Source organism: Xiphias gladius, chromosome 20 (genome assembly GCF_016859285.1).
Source record: "Xiphias gladius isolate SHS-SW01 ecotype Sanya breed wild chromosome 20, ASM1685928v1, whole genome shotgun sequence".
NCBI lineage: Eukaryota > Metazoa > Chordata > Actinopteri > Istiophoriformes > Xiphiidae > Xiphias > Xiphias gladius.
The window spans coordinates 12,126,675-12,139,572 of record NC_053419.1 but is presented as its reverse complement, the minus strand read 5'-3'; positions in this window follow the sequence as shown (position 1 = coordinate 12,139,572).

Below are 12,898 nucleotides of genomic sequence, written 5' to 3'. Positions count from 1 at the left end.
GAATACCAATTCTAGGATAAAACACAAGTAGAACAGCATGCTGGATAATTAGCATAACCTACAGTAATTCAGATCACATCCCGTCCACCAATCCGGACAGAGACTGAACCCAGGTTGATTGGCTGGTTGAGTGGGTGAAATTAGGCAAAGCGATGCCTGATATTTATCCTCAGATTTGATATGGCTGGTTGATATGGTTCTCCCCTACACAACACACACACACGCAGACAAACACAAGTAAGTACGCAAGCTGTTTGCCTCCACAACACACACCAACACTTCACATCTCTCCAAACTCACGCACACACAGAAACATACACACACCTAGTGTGGTCCAACCAACGACCACCGTGACTGAATGAGACACAAACACACAAACCACAAGCATTCAGTCGCTCCTGACTGAGAAAATATTCATGTAAAGGTTTGATTTGGTAGAATGCACAACGTGTGTGAGCACAAATGTAACACAGGTGGCAGTGCGCAAGTAATTTCACTTTTACATATAAATTTCGTAAACATGCAATAATGTTGAAAACGGTAAAATGTTTATGTATGTTTATGGTAAATTCAGTTAAACTGAAAGCTGAAATTTTATTTTAAATCTAAAAAAAAAAAATGCTCTCTAATACTGGGAACAAGCCAAAATATTCTATATATGACAAATTGACCAGAAATGCAAGAATATCCATTAAAAAAAAACAAAAAAACAAAAAAAAAAACAGCAGATTTTTGCTTTTTTGTTCCAGGTTTGTTGGAAATATAAGGTCTCTTCGGGCTGTTGAGTTAAACAACTGCCTTGCCGAGTTGGATATCCATTGTTTGGCAGGCTTGTACTAATATGACTTGGATCACAAATTTAAGTACCGGCCCTGCCAAAAACCACAATAGTGTCAGTTGGGGTGGTGTTGAGGATTTCTGGAGAATTATGTCTGGGATTTCAGTATGGGCGGTATCATTTCTGAAGTCCTGGGATTGTTCTCCGTCAAACAACTCGAAGAACAAAACCTGAGTGAAATGTAGTGCCTCCAATTAACCGAATCAAATGCATTATTACTTCTCTTCTTCTTTACCCCCCTCTTCTTATGTCTCATACAGACACAAACTGCATCAACATGAGCACATACCAAATATGAGGTGGCAGGGTGTGTGTGCATACACGTGTGTAAAGTCCAGGCGAAGAGCGAGTCAAGGTTGGCCTAATTGGAGGTTGTTTGTATGTCTGGGAGAACGTGTAAATGATGGAGGTAAGAAGAAAATGGAGGAAAGGGAGGGAGCAGGTGGCCTCCTTCATCTGGACCACAGCTGTACACAGCATGAGTCACACACTCCTACCTTGACCACAAGATACACACGCACACACACACACGCACGCACGCACGCACGCACACAAAGAGAGGCATGGATGTACAACAAACAGAAGTATATGCACACATGCACATTCAAACACACATTTGTGACTGTGACTTGTATCAGACTACAAAGGACCTCCATGTCACCCACTGACACATTCTTTGATGTGGAGGACAACACATTAAAGGAATCATTTAATTACAAAACCAAATATTTTCATGACATTTTTTTTTATTTTTGGTCCATCATTGCTCACAATGCAACAGGGACGTCTTACTATTCCCAAAATGTTTAAAGCTTCTGAAGTTTGATTCTACAGTATCATTCAATGTTTTTTGGATGGATTTGTCTTTGGTTTTCGTACGACCCTCCTAGACTGTCTCCACTCACAAAATGGTGCACTTTGTGCTGAGGAAATTAACCATTTTAGAGCACTACTGTAAAGCAAGTTGATCATTAATCTCATCACTGGTGGGGAAGACAGTCAAAAAATATAAAAAATAATAGCACGGCCTGTAAAATATTTGATTGAGGTGTACTCTGAAAGTTAAAATGGCTTCTACTTTATTGCATGGGTCATTTTGTTTTATTCACTTTTTCAGTCAGGCTTTACGGGCAGCTGGCAGCGCTCTTCTCTTCTCTTTCTGGGGTTCACCTACGGGCTACAGGTTATTTTGCTCTGTGTGTGTGTGTGTGTGTGTGCGTGCGTGCGTGCGTGTGCGTGTTTGTGTGTGTGTGTGTGCGCGTCTGTGTATATGTGAGCATATGTGTGTGCGTACATGGGGGGACATGAGGGTGTGTTTGCCCTCCAGGGCATAGTTAAGGTCCTTTGGAGCTCAAGCTTTTTTTCCCTCTCATTTCACTTTGATTCCTGGAACACTTAACGTAGCACATGCATGAGCATGCACACACACACAGACATGAACACACGCACTTAACTAGACATGGGCACTTTACTGACAACAAGTTGGGCAACAGTTCAAATGCTGTATTCAATTAAACCGGCAAGTGACACACTGACTCACCCGTCTCTCTCTGAATCACTCTGAACTATGTGAATGTTGCTTTGATTTTAATCAAATTTGGAGCATGATAAAATCAAGAGGGATTATAACATTCTAAGTTTCATAGTGAAATAAATGATACGCTAAAGTTTTCTTTTACAGAAACTTGTGCTGTGATTTGTAAGACATGCCAAAAGTGTGTTTATTTGAAACTGAAAAAGCAACTGTATTGTGTACCCATTTAACATGAACCATTGGTTGGTTGGAAATAGAGCAAAAAGTATTTGGGTGTCTCATGGTTCCCCTTCATAATAAAATCAAAATTGATTTAATCAATTAAATAAAGTTCTCTTTTCTATGATGTCTCTGTTATGTGGTACAAAACAGAGACGTGAGGTAAAGCGAGGTTGAAAAGGACAGGTGTTCTGTGGACACAAAGTTAGTTACTGTAGTTTGGCCTGCTGATTTGGCCCATGTATCACCACAGTCACCGATCGCCGGGGCAGCAGAGGCTGTGACTCACAGCTGATGGAGGCACTTAAGGTACTTGAAAAACATTTAGCGTCCAATTGCTGCAATTTGCGTCAAAAAAATCTTACGCCTTATCTGAGTCATTAAACAGTCAGAGCTCAACAGACATGATACACATACTTTTAGATTCAGTGTGACAGGATATCATTATGTCGTTGCAAATTTCCATAAATCCGCTTCCGCGAATTCATAGAAAAAGAATGCTCCTTATAAATCTATAACTTGCCTGAGAATCACATCATCATATTTTGAAGTTTTCTTCAGTATCAAAGTAATCCAGTGATAGTTTTCTTTACATCCATTCATGTATTGCAAACAGTAACTACTACTAATTGCTAATTTAGTATACTTTTTATTTGGTGCTAATTTGCCAAAATGTAAACAAATATGCAGTTTACATATATGCAACAAACAATGTGCAGTTGTTTCGATTTTGTCTCAGGTTCCCCCACGGTGTCAGATTTTGAAAACCCCTGAGTTAGGGTGTTGGTTGGGGTAAATATCAGGATAATTCCCTGATGCTTGTTAGTGACCTGTAAGTAAATGTAAAATCTTCAAAAGTTTGCCAAACCAACATATTTGTTGAATTTTTGGTGTAAAGCAGGGGCGAGTCCCTTTTATACCTCCTCTGGAGATTCCTTTCCTTCTCTTTGTAGACTGTTTGTCTACATTTTTTACTGTCTTACTTTTCTACATTCTTCATGGATTGTTGAGATTCCATGTCTTGAATTATGGTTTCCCTTTGCCATGATGGTTATTTGACTCAAACTTGGCACTGCTCATATTCTGAATTCTTAATATGCCCTTTTTCATGGTTGGAGCATTGGAGAATGATTGTATTTTCCATTGTTACAGAAAGCCAATGCATGCTTGTTTTGAACTTAGTTTGGCACTAAATCTGATAAGATATAGCATGTTTTTTTTTCCTGTTTGAGTAAGGGCATGGTTTTATTCCAATTTAAATAGGCTAAGTTTAATTTGTAGTAGTTGAGGCACCATTAGTTATTTTATTGATGAATATGACAACATAGACCAAGACAGAAAGCTTGAAAACCTTCTTTACAAACATCACAATGACTGACCTGACATGCAAAACTCAAATAATGGTCATACGTGTTGGACCACTGGTCTGATTTTGATAAAAAACTTACAGGGATGCTGCATCTTGTTATTGATTGGCCAAAGGATGAAAAGGATGGAAAGTTTACTTTTTCAATCAGGCAAGATGCAAGACAACCAAAACAGACAGAAAGCAGATATATACAAGAGCATTAATGTATGGTGCAGGACAAAACTGTATGGCAACATACAGATAGGAACTTTCAAGGAAGCATGTGTTTAACAGTATAATATAGACATGACAGCCAAATACTCTATCCAGGCCTGGATATAGTCAAGTTATAGACAGTGACATTAAATAACACAAACAGGCCATAACAGAAACAGCACCATAGAGAATAAAGATGCAGAACAGAGAGCCATCATCCTCAAGTGTCACGCATGTTAGTCTTGGATCAAAGAGAATGTGACTTTGCATAGACTGTTTTTTCCTTCTTTTAAGGGCGCTTTCTGTGCCAGTTTCCAACTACATAATGACTCCGCTTTGCTGTTTGGTCTTGGAGAAGCCATCCTAAATCTCAAAGGCTGCATTTTTGTTACGGGATGTCAATCCACAGAACATCCAGTAGAAGCTATTGAGCCGAAAGCTGCATAAATCAATTAACCCAAGGGAATGATTTCATTGATGAAGTGTCTCTTAAAAAAGCCAAACCCCATTGCACTCTCTTAAACTAGGCATTTCTAAATGTAAAATTCAAGCATCATTTAGCAAGTGCCTGGCAAGGCAAATTCTTCAAAATATTTTTTCAGTTTGAAAAATGGAAGCAAGAACATCCTCATAAGTGCTGAGTCTCTCCGCTCAGGCCCTTGGAGGGCTTGTATTGAAGCAAGCAAATATAAGCACCTCTCAATAATGTATTCTACTGACTGCGGATTCAGTAAAGCTCTCCTGCAAAGGCCTCATTCTCCCGAATATAACAAAATGCAACTTAGTGCAAAGGAAACAGAGTTGGTAAATAATCATAACGTATATAGAGTATGTGACGTAAATGAGTTTTATGCTGAGTTTTGCAGCTTCTCTGAAGGAAATGCAAATAATTGTAGCTCAAGGATGACAGGGTGGTTCCCCTTCACTTTTGAGCTACAACCTGCTGCTTCACTGAACTCCCTGAACCCTCCCTGAAAAGAAATTGTTGAATTGATCCTACAGTACCAGAGCCTCTCTGCTGTCAGCAGTGTATTATCTGGTACTATGATCGGCTGGATGGGGTCCAACATGGACTGTGTGGACATATGTGTGTAAACGTCTGTAGACAGCAGCAGAAATAGATAATCAGGCTGTCAGATGTGCTTTTGAAGAATCCATCCTGAAACTTGACTCCAGTACTAACATCTAAACATTTCTCAGAAGCTGGTTCACAGAATTAAAAGTACTGAAGAAACCATTTGTTCGTGTTTAACTCAATCTCAAGACCAAATTCTGGGCTGACCTTTCTTTTGCTAATAGAACTCAATGTAATCATTATCATTTAAAATTGAAAACATCGCTACATCCCTAACACTATAATCAAAATGAATGACACTGTATTTTTTTATCCAGGAGACAGACTTTTTTTCAGGCTTGGTATTAAGTTGTGTATTAGATAGCAGCAGTCACCGCCTTTCTGTTGGTATTCACTTCTCAGAATAGTAAAGGTAATCTGCCTCAAATCAGCGTTACAGACGGTTTTATCAATATTGATATAATCTCAAACTAAACACCAGTGCTGGAATGGAAAGTTTTCCCCTTCCCGCCTCCTATCCATTCACTTCTCCCTTTCCACTCGTCAAAATGAAACTGTGGTGCACATTCAAAACACAAGACTTTGGAAAATGAGACAGAAACAACTGAACAAATTCTATTTTGTTTTAATTTTCATTTCATTCGTATTGGAAGAATTTTTTAAATACTTGGAATATCAGATCATGTGACTTTCCTATGGTGGGCAGACGACAGTATTCATTTTGGTTCTAAGTTTGTTCAGGTTTTTTGTGAATTACAATAGGCACCACTGAGTGCCAAATTTCAGTCTTCAGTGTATGAGTTTCCATCTTTGTTTCTCCCACCTGCATTTACCTTGGCACCTCCTTTTCCATCACACAAACACATCTGTTTCTCCCCAACTTTCTCCTCAGTTTTGTCACTCCTCTCCCCTCTACATCTTCCCTCTGTATTTCTCTACTCATTGTCCTTTACTACATTTCCATCCTTCCTTCCCTCCACTCTCTCTCCCACCCATCCTTTTCTCCATCACTCCCACAGACCCATCAGTGCTTTCCTGAGTCCAGGCTTGTATATCCATTAGTCAGTGTTATCTTCATGTCAACAATTCCCCTCAAATATTTACAATAGTCCCTGGTGGGGAGACATCTAGCCAGGGGTGGGATGATTCACCCTTTGTTAACACAGTCACTCTGTGCCACTCAGAAACACATGCACATGAGTAATGGGCCCAAAGTGTCCCAAAACATGTTTGGTACACTGAAGCACTTGACCTTTGAGAACAGGTTTTACAATGTAAATTAAAGACGGGGGAAATCAAGCTGAAAAGTAGTAGAAAAGTGATGTATCATGAACATGCAGTAGTAGAAGAAACAATCATCAACCCACAGTCTGACATTTTCCTCATAATCATCTACATCATCGTTATCATTATGAAATGCATTAGATATGACGGACAAAACAATATCCGGTGTCCGTGCATTTGGGATGACCACACCAAATATAAATATGTGGAACTGGGCCAATCAGTGTACTGCACACGCAATTGTCAGTTTATTAGGAAAACCTACATACAACGGTCCTGCAATAAACCTCCTCCATGAAGGTTACAATGTTCAGTTTGTGTTGAAACTGTTAAAGACGTGTTGATTCAACTGTATGATCATTTTGGAGGCTGTAGTTATTGGTGCTGTTGAACTGTATTGTATTACAAAGAGAGGTGGTTCTGTTATTTAGTCTACCCTCATTGTTTAGAATGGGGTGGACAAAATAATAGAGACACCTGTCAACATAATGCAGTACTTGGGGTATCGTTCTTTGACTGAACTGACTATAATGATGATAAGCAAATGGACATTGATTCAGCTTTAGAGGTTACAAGTCAAACAGGTTGCGAACTACTGTTGTAGACTAAGGCTCATTTCTCCTTGAATAATATGGTTTGGTATGGTGAATTTCTTTTTCAGTTGACGTATCATCGTCGTGTTCACAGTATGCAAAAACATATTAATAAAATCAGATTATTAATATATAGATATATAAAGATATATATCAACATAAAATTATATTATTATAAACTGACATTTAACAAAATTTGACAAATTCAGGAAGACATTGCTCATCCAGACAGATTTTGGAGGGCTTAGTGACGTCACTGTTCTCCTCAGGCCAAGAGAATACCCACAATGCAACAGTCACACCATCTTTTTTTAACCACACGCCAGGCAGCAGCAGTAGCTGAAGCAAGAAAACAAAACTAAACATACACTTTGAAATATATACCAGCAGTGGCAGATAGGCCACCCCAGGTTAACCACAGATATGTTGCACATGTACACTTCGTAACACTTCCATTTGGGGACACCCACTGACAACATACACAAAAAGGCATGAAAATTACAAAATCCTGTAAATGTACATACAAATGTACACGTGTCACACAAGCAAACGTGATCTTGTGCTTGCGCACACATATACTCACTGATGCAAACAAATACACATGCAAGCAACAAAAAATATATTCAGAGTGAGTCACCAGTAAACTCTGATAGATAAACAAGATTTTGGAGGCTAGCGAGTTTATTTGACATTTCTCTCTCTCCTCTTCTTTGTGGTGTCTCTCTTGGCGCATAGTTAACCGTGACCTTCTGCGCTATTTGTTTTAGAAGTGGAACTCCGTACGGCTATTCAGGGAAACACACACATAGACGGACACACTCTTGTACACATTCACGCACACATGCTCTCCATCCACACAGAAAAACACGCAGACGTTGCTTAATGAAAGGAGGAAATGTAGTAACACAGTCTGATGTTAGTAATACACTCAAGCATTTCCTAGTGGAGCCTTTTTTTAAAGAATTAGTCTATTTATCCTCAGATCTCAATATTAAATCAACGGTCAGCTAGTGCTCGAATGGCTTGTTCTCTCTTTCCCCTCACAGAACATTCTGTCAGTCTTGTTAAGCTTTTTTTGGATCTGAATCTAAAGACAGAGACAAGCATATGATCAGAAGCTTGGAAATACTATGGAAAGCTAATTTTTTTGTTTTGTTTTTACTAACTGGAATCATCCTTTATTCAATTTTTTCGTAGTTTTGGCCATCAATCCTTATTGGTAAGAATAACATTGTATTCATCATGAGAAGTGTGGTACAAGAAAAAAATGGTTAAAGCGCAAAACATAAGTGCTCAGATAATCATAAGCAAAGCCTCAGCTTAGCCAAACTTATTTGAAAAGGGAAAACAAAGGCAAACTTAAAATTATTGCCAAACTGTCCATCGTAGTTGCTACAAACCTATGTCTGTCCATCGCCTGGCAAAATCCCACCAGACTGTTTGAGAGAGAACGTGCTCGTGACCTTTTTTTGTTTTGTTCTGTATTTTTTATTATTACATCCAGCAACGGACTTGGAGGCGAACACAGAAACAGATGAAGACTGACGAAAGTACGAAGTCAGTATTTCATATTACTGTCATCATGAAGTCATCGGCTCAGTTTTGATGATGATGCACTTTCCTGTGTAGTCTTTCAGCCCATGCTGCACTGGTAGTTAACCTTATACCTTCATAGACTACAGGGTAATCAAGGAACACCCACACATCAGTGCGCACCCAGCCACACACACATACACAACAAACACACTCATTCTGCAGGCCTGGTGATGAGCTGGCATGTGGAGCAGTTCATGTGTATGGTCGGGTGTGAGGGATAACGTTTCAAAACACACCGCCAATTCTGCTCAGAAACAAAGATTAAGTATCCTAACACACAAACACACACACGCACACGCACATACAAAGGTCTTTCTATATTTTTCAAGACACACGTTCACATAATGCATTCCCTAGCCCCTCACCGTAACCATCGCTAATAAATGCCTAACCCCAACCCTTACCCTAACCCTAACCTAAACATATTCTGACCTGAACTTTAAAACCAAGTCTTAACCCTCAAACAGCCCTTTGAAGTTGTGAGGACCAGCCAAAATGTCCTCACAATGATGGTTCAAACCAAAACCATAGAAAGATGTGCACACTAACAGACACACAAACCCTTTGTGGAAAATTTGGAATGAACATCCAGAACTAATGTGAGTACATGACAGAAAAATTATTTGGCAGCAAATAAAAAATATTAGTCTTACCTCTTAGCTATTAGACTTTATTGATAGTCCCAATATTTACAAAATACACTTTCGCAAGTCTCTAAAAATAGCAACAAAAAAAATATCAACTAAAATTTCAGAGTCCTGTCTATTTTGTTTATAGTTTTTGGACAGACTGCCTCATTGACACATCCAGACTAAACACTCAAATCATAACAACATGTTGACTGAATTAATTTAAATTGCCCTACATCCATACTTGGCCTCAAAATGGCTATGTGTGTTTAATGTGACCAAAGGTATGTACTTGTGTCTGCATACGTTTTTACTTACTCTCTATGTCTTTGTATTGCTTGCTATGTGCATTGTGGGTGGTTTGCATGCAGACTGTGTTTAAGGCAAGCTTGACCACACCACTTCTGCTTCTGGTTTTGAAGATTCAATGGCTATTTTTGCTAAATCTGATTTCTGTGCTGGAAAGTCAAACTGAAGAGGCAAGTGTAACTGTAGCTTTGGTCTCACGAATTATCATAAGACAAAAAAGAATCAATTGTGGTCTCTGGGTTCACTCTATCACCAGGGAAGACACTGGAGAGAATTCCATGATTTGGTGCATATTTTAGGAGGCACCGAGACAAACCACACTCAAAAACAAACTCAAATGCACACCCATTGTGCTAGAACAATATTTCCCCTCTCGGGAAAGAATCCAGCAGGCTGGAAAATAATGAGATGACTTTTCAGGATCCTGGATATGGTAAGGTGCAGAATCACATGCTTCAAGTGTCAGGTTCTCTCAGCATCTTCCAAAAAACAAATGTTAAGGTTCTAATTCATCAGGCCCAAGTATATCTGTTAAAGCTGGAATTACTTGTGACTTTCTCTGAATCCAAAGCAAAGCTCAATTGTATACATGACTGACACATTAAGGCAACCCCCTGTACATATCCCTTGAGTGGTAACTGTACCCAACCTGAAAAGAAATCTCCACTATCTTATGCTAAACGTAGAAGAACCTGCATAGAGCTAAAATTATGAGTTGATTGATTAATCAATCTACGGAAAAGCAACTATTCTGATAATCAGTTACATCATTTAACAAGCAACATAACTAAGTCTACAGCCATAATAGCAGCTCTGTAATGCTGTACTTAGGCACAGCGGGGCTTTCAGCTAAATTCTAATGGCATCATGCTAACATGCCCCTAATGACAATGTTAACATGCTCATGTTCAGCAGGTATGGTGTGTTAGCAAGTGTGTTAGCATGCTATTGCAGGATGTCCACAGCGCCACCTGACCGGCTCTCTGCACGGTGCTGGAAGCATCAATGAGTCCAAAATGATAGAAAATTCTCTCCTCTCCACACACTTAGAGCTATGCATTTAGCGGCCTGGAATCATAGATAGGAGATGGAGTGTGAAAATTCACATGATGACAATTCTGACGCATTGATGTGCACTACCTACCTGTTGCCTGCCGCTTCAATGAATTTTCACACCATATCTCCTCTCCATGATTCCAGGGCACTGAACACCTAAGCTGCCAAACTTCAGATACACCTCAGCCCACAGGCCTTAACGAGGATTTTGATATTAGTGTTATGCTGTAATCCAAGAATTTTCTGTTCCTCATTTCTAGTGTAGAATTTGCGATCTGTGGTTCCTGATGGCCCTAGCCTAAAATCCCTCCATAGCTCTTTGTTCTACTTCTGTTTTGAGATGTTTGTTTTTTTCTTATAAATCTGGGGATCATTGATTTATGATGGTTTAAGCCTAATTCCTCTCAAAACCTCATTTACTATGTGATGCAGTTGTATATGTATGATATAAGGTGCTTGTTGATTTTATTTATGTTTTTCTATATTCACTGTGTTTCACCCCTTTTTGTATATTACAACAAGTATGGCTTCCATTTGTATACCTCACAGTACTTTGAAACTACAATTTCCAAGAGGTGGAGCATCTACAACTAGGGTGTACACAGCAGTAGTGCATACTGCTAACGATTAGAATCTGACCGAAAGCTTAGAAAATAAAGTGAAAACACTGCATTGATCTAAGCTACCATTTGCTAAATAGTACTAAACACAAAGTAAAGCTGCAACAAAAACCAAGCTACTCGTCAGTCCGCCTTTACAGCCTTGTTGCGTTTATACTCGTGCTCTTGAGAATGATTCCTAACTTTCTAAGAGGAGAGGTTTTTAAAGAAGAGGTAAGAGCGCTAAATCAAATTACAAATTGGACGCGTATTGGTAGTGATGCCGAAGTCATGTGACTATGGTGTAGTTTGTTTATAGCCTAACATTAGCTTTTTACTTCTGGTGATTGTATTTAGGCTTCAGAAATCATAAGTGGTTATTTGTGAAGATTGGTTTGTCACATCTCACATCGCTAATTTTCTGCAAAAATCCAAAATCCAATGGAAAAATCCCACCGGCTTTTTGTCGAGGGAACCATGGTGACGCTAACTCCTGGGTTAGGAAGTAATCTATGTGACTAGTACTGGACAAATTTAAGTTTTGACCTGATGAAGGCACCAGAGGAAAGGTTAAGGGGATGAACCAAATTCCATGGCAATCCATCCAACAGTTTTGGAGTTATTGTAGTCTGGACTGAAAGAGGTGGACAAATCAACTGACCAGCTGACATTGCCATCCCTAGAGCCAGAACTGAATCTGTACATTAAAACAACCAATGTGACCCAGATCTGAAAGAATCTTAACTGAACTCTTAAACACTCATCACTGCCTTCCATCTTTCTAAAGCCCCCCACAAACCCAGATATGGTATACATAGTGTCCTCTGTCCACAAACACACCAACGAAGCCAGCCTTTTCTTTTCTTTTCCTACTTTTGATTCAAAAGATTGAATCAAAAGTAGGAAACAACTACATAATAAATTTAATTAAACGAAATAAATTAAACAACGTCTGTCTTGTAGGTCTTTGTACAACTTAGCTCTCCCCAGCTCATCTTCATAAGGACCTTGATGCTCCATCTGCAACAGCTGAGGAACATCTCATACTGATGCTGTAACATAAAGACATCCGAACACAGCTCTAATCCCAGACACACACACACACACACACACACTTTGAAACATACCTGCGTGCACACAGGCAGGAATTGATTACCCAACAATAATCCAAAAGACAGGCTGACTTGTATTTGCTTCTATGTGCATCTGAAAAACAATTCTGAAAACATCTGCAAGGCACATCTCTCCTGGTGATTGATCAGTTTCTTGTCAGGCACCCATTTAACCACTGTTATTTTTCTCAGCCTTTAATCTGTTCATTTTGTCAAAGTCTGTCATATATTATTCAAGGCTGTTTAGTTGGCGGGGAATTGATTGCTCTCTGTTATTACTGTTGTTTGCAGTCAGTCTTAACTGTCAAAGAAAATTTATTTACACACTGACTAAAAGAGTCCTTGTCTGTTACCACCATGTAGTGTGAAAATTAATGGGGGGGGGGGCAATGTCCCATCAAAAGAAGTCTGCAGTTCTAGTTCGTGTGCTCTGTTGTGGAAAAGCTGATGTGCCAGCTGAGCCAGTGCTGGCCTAAAATGAACAAACTAC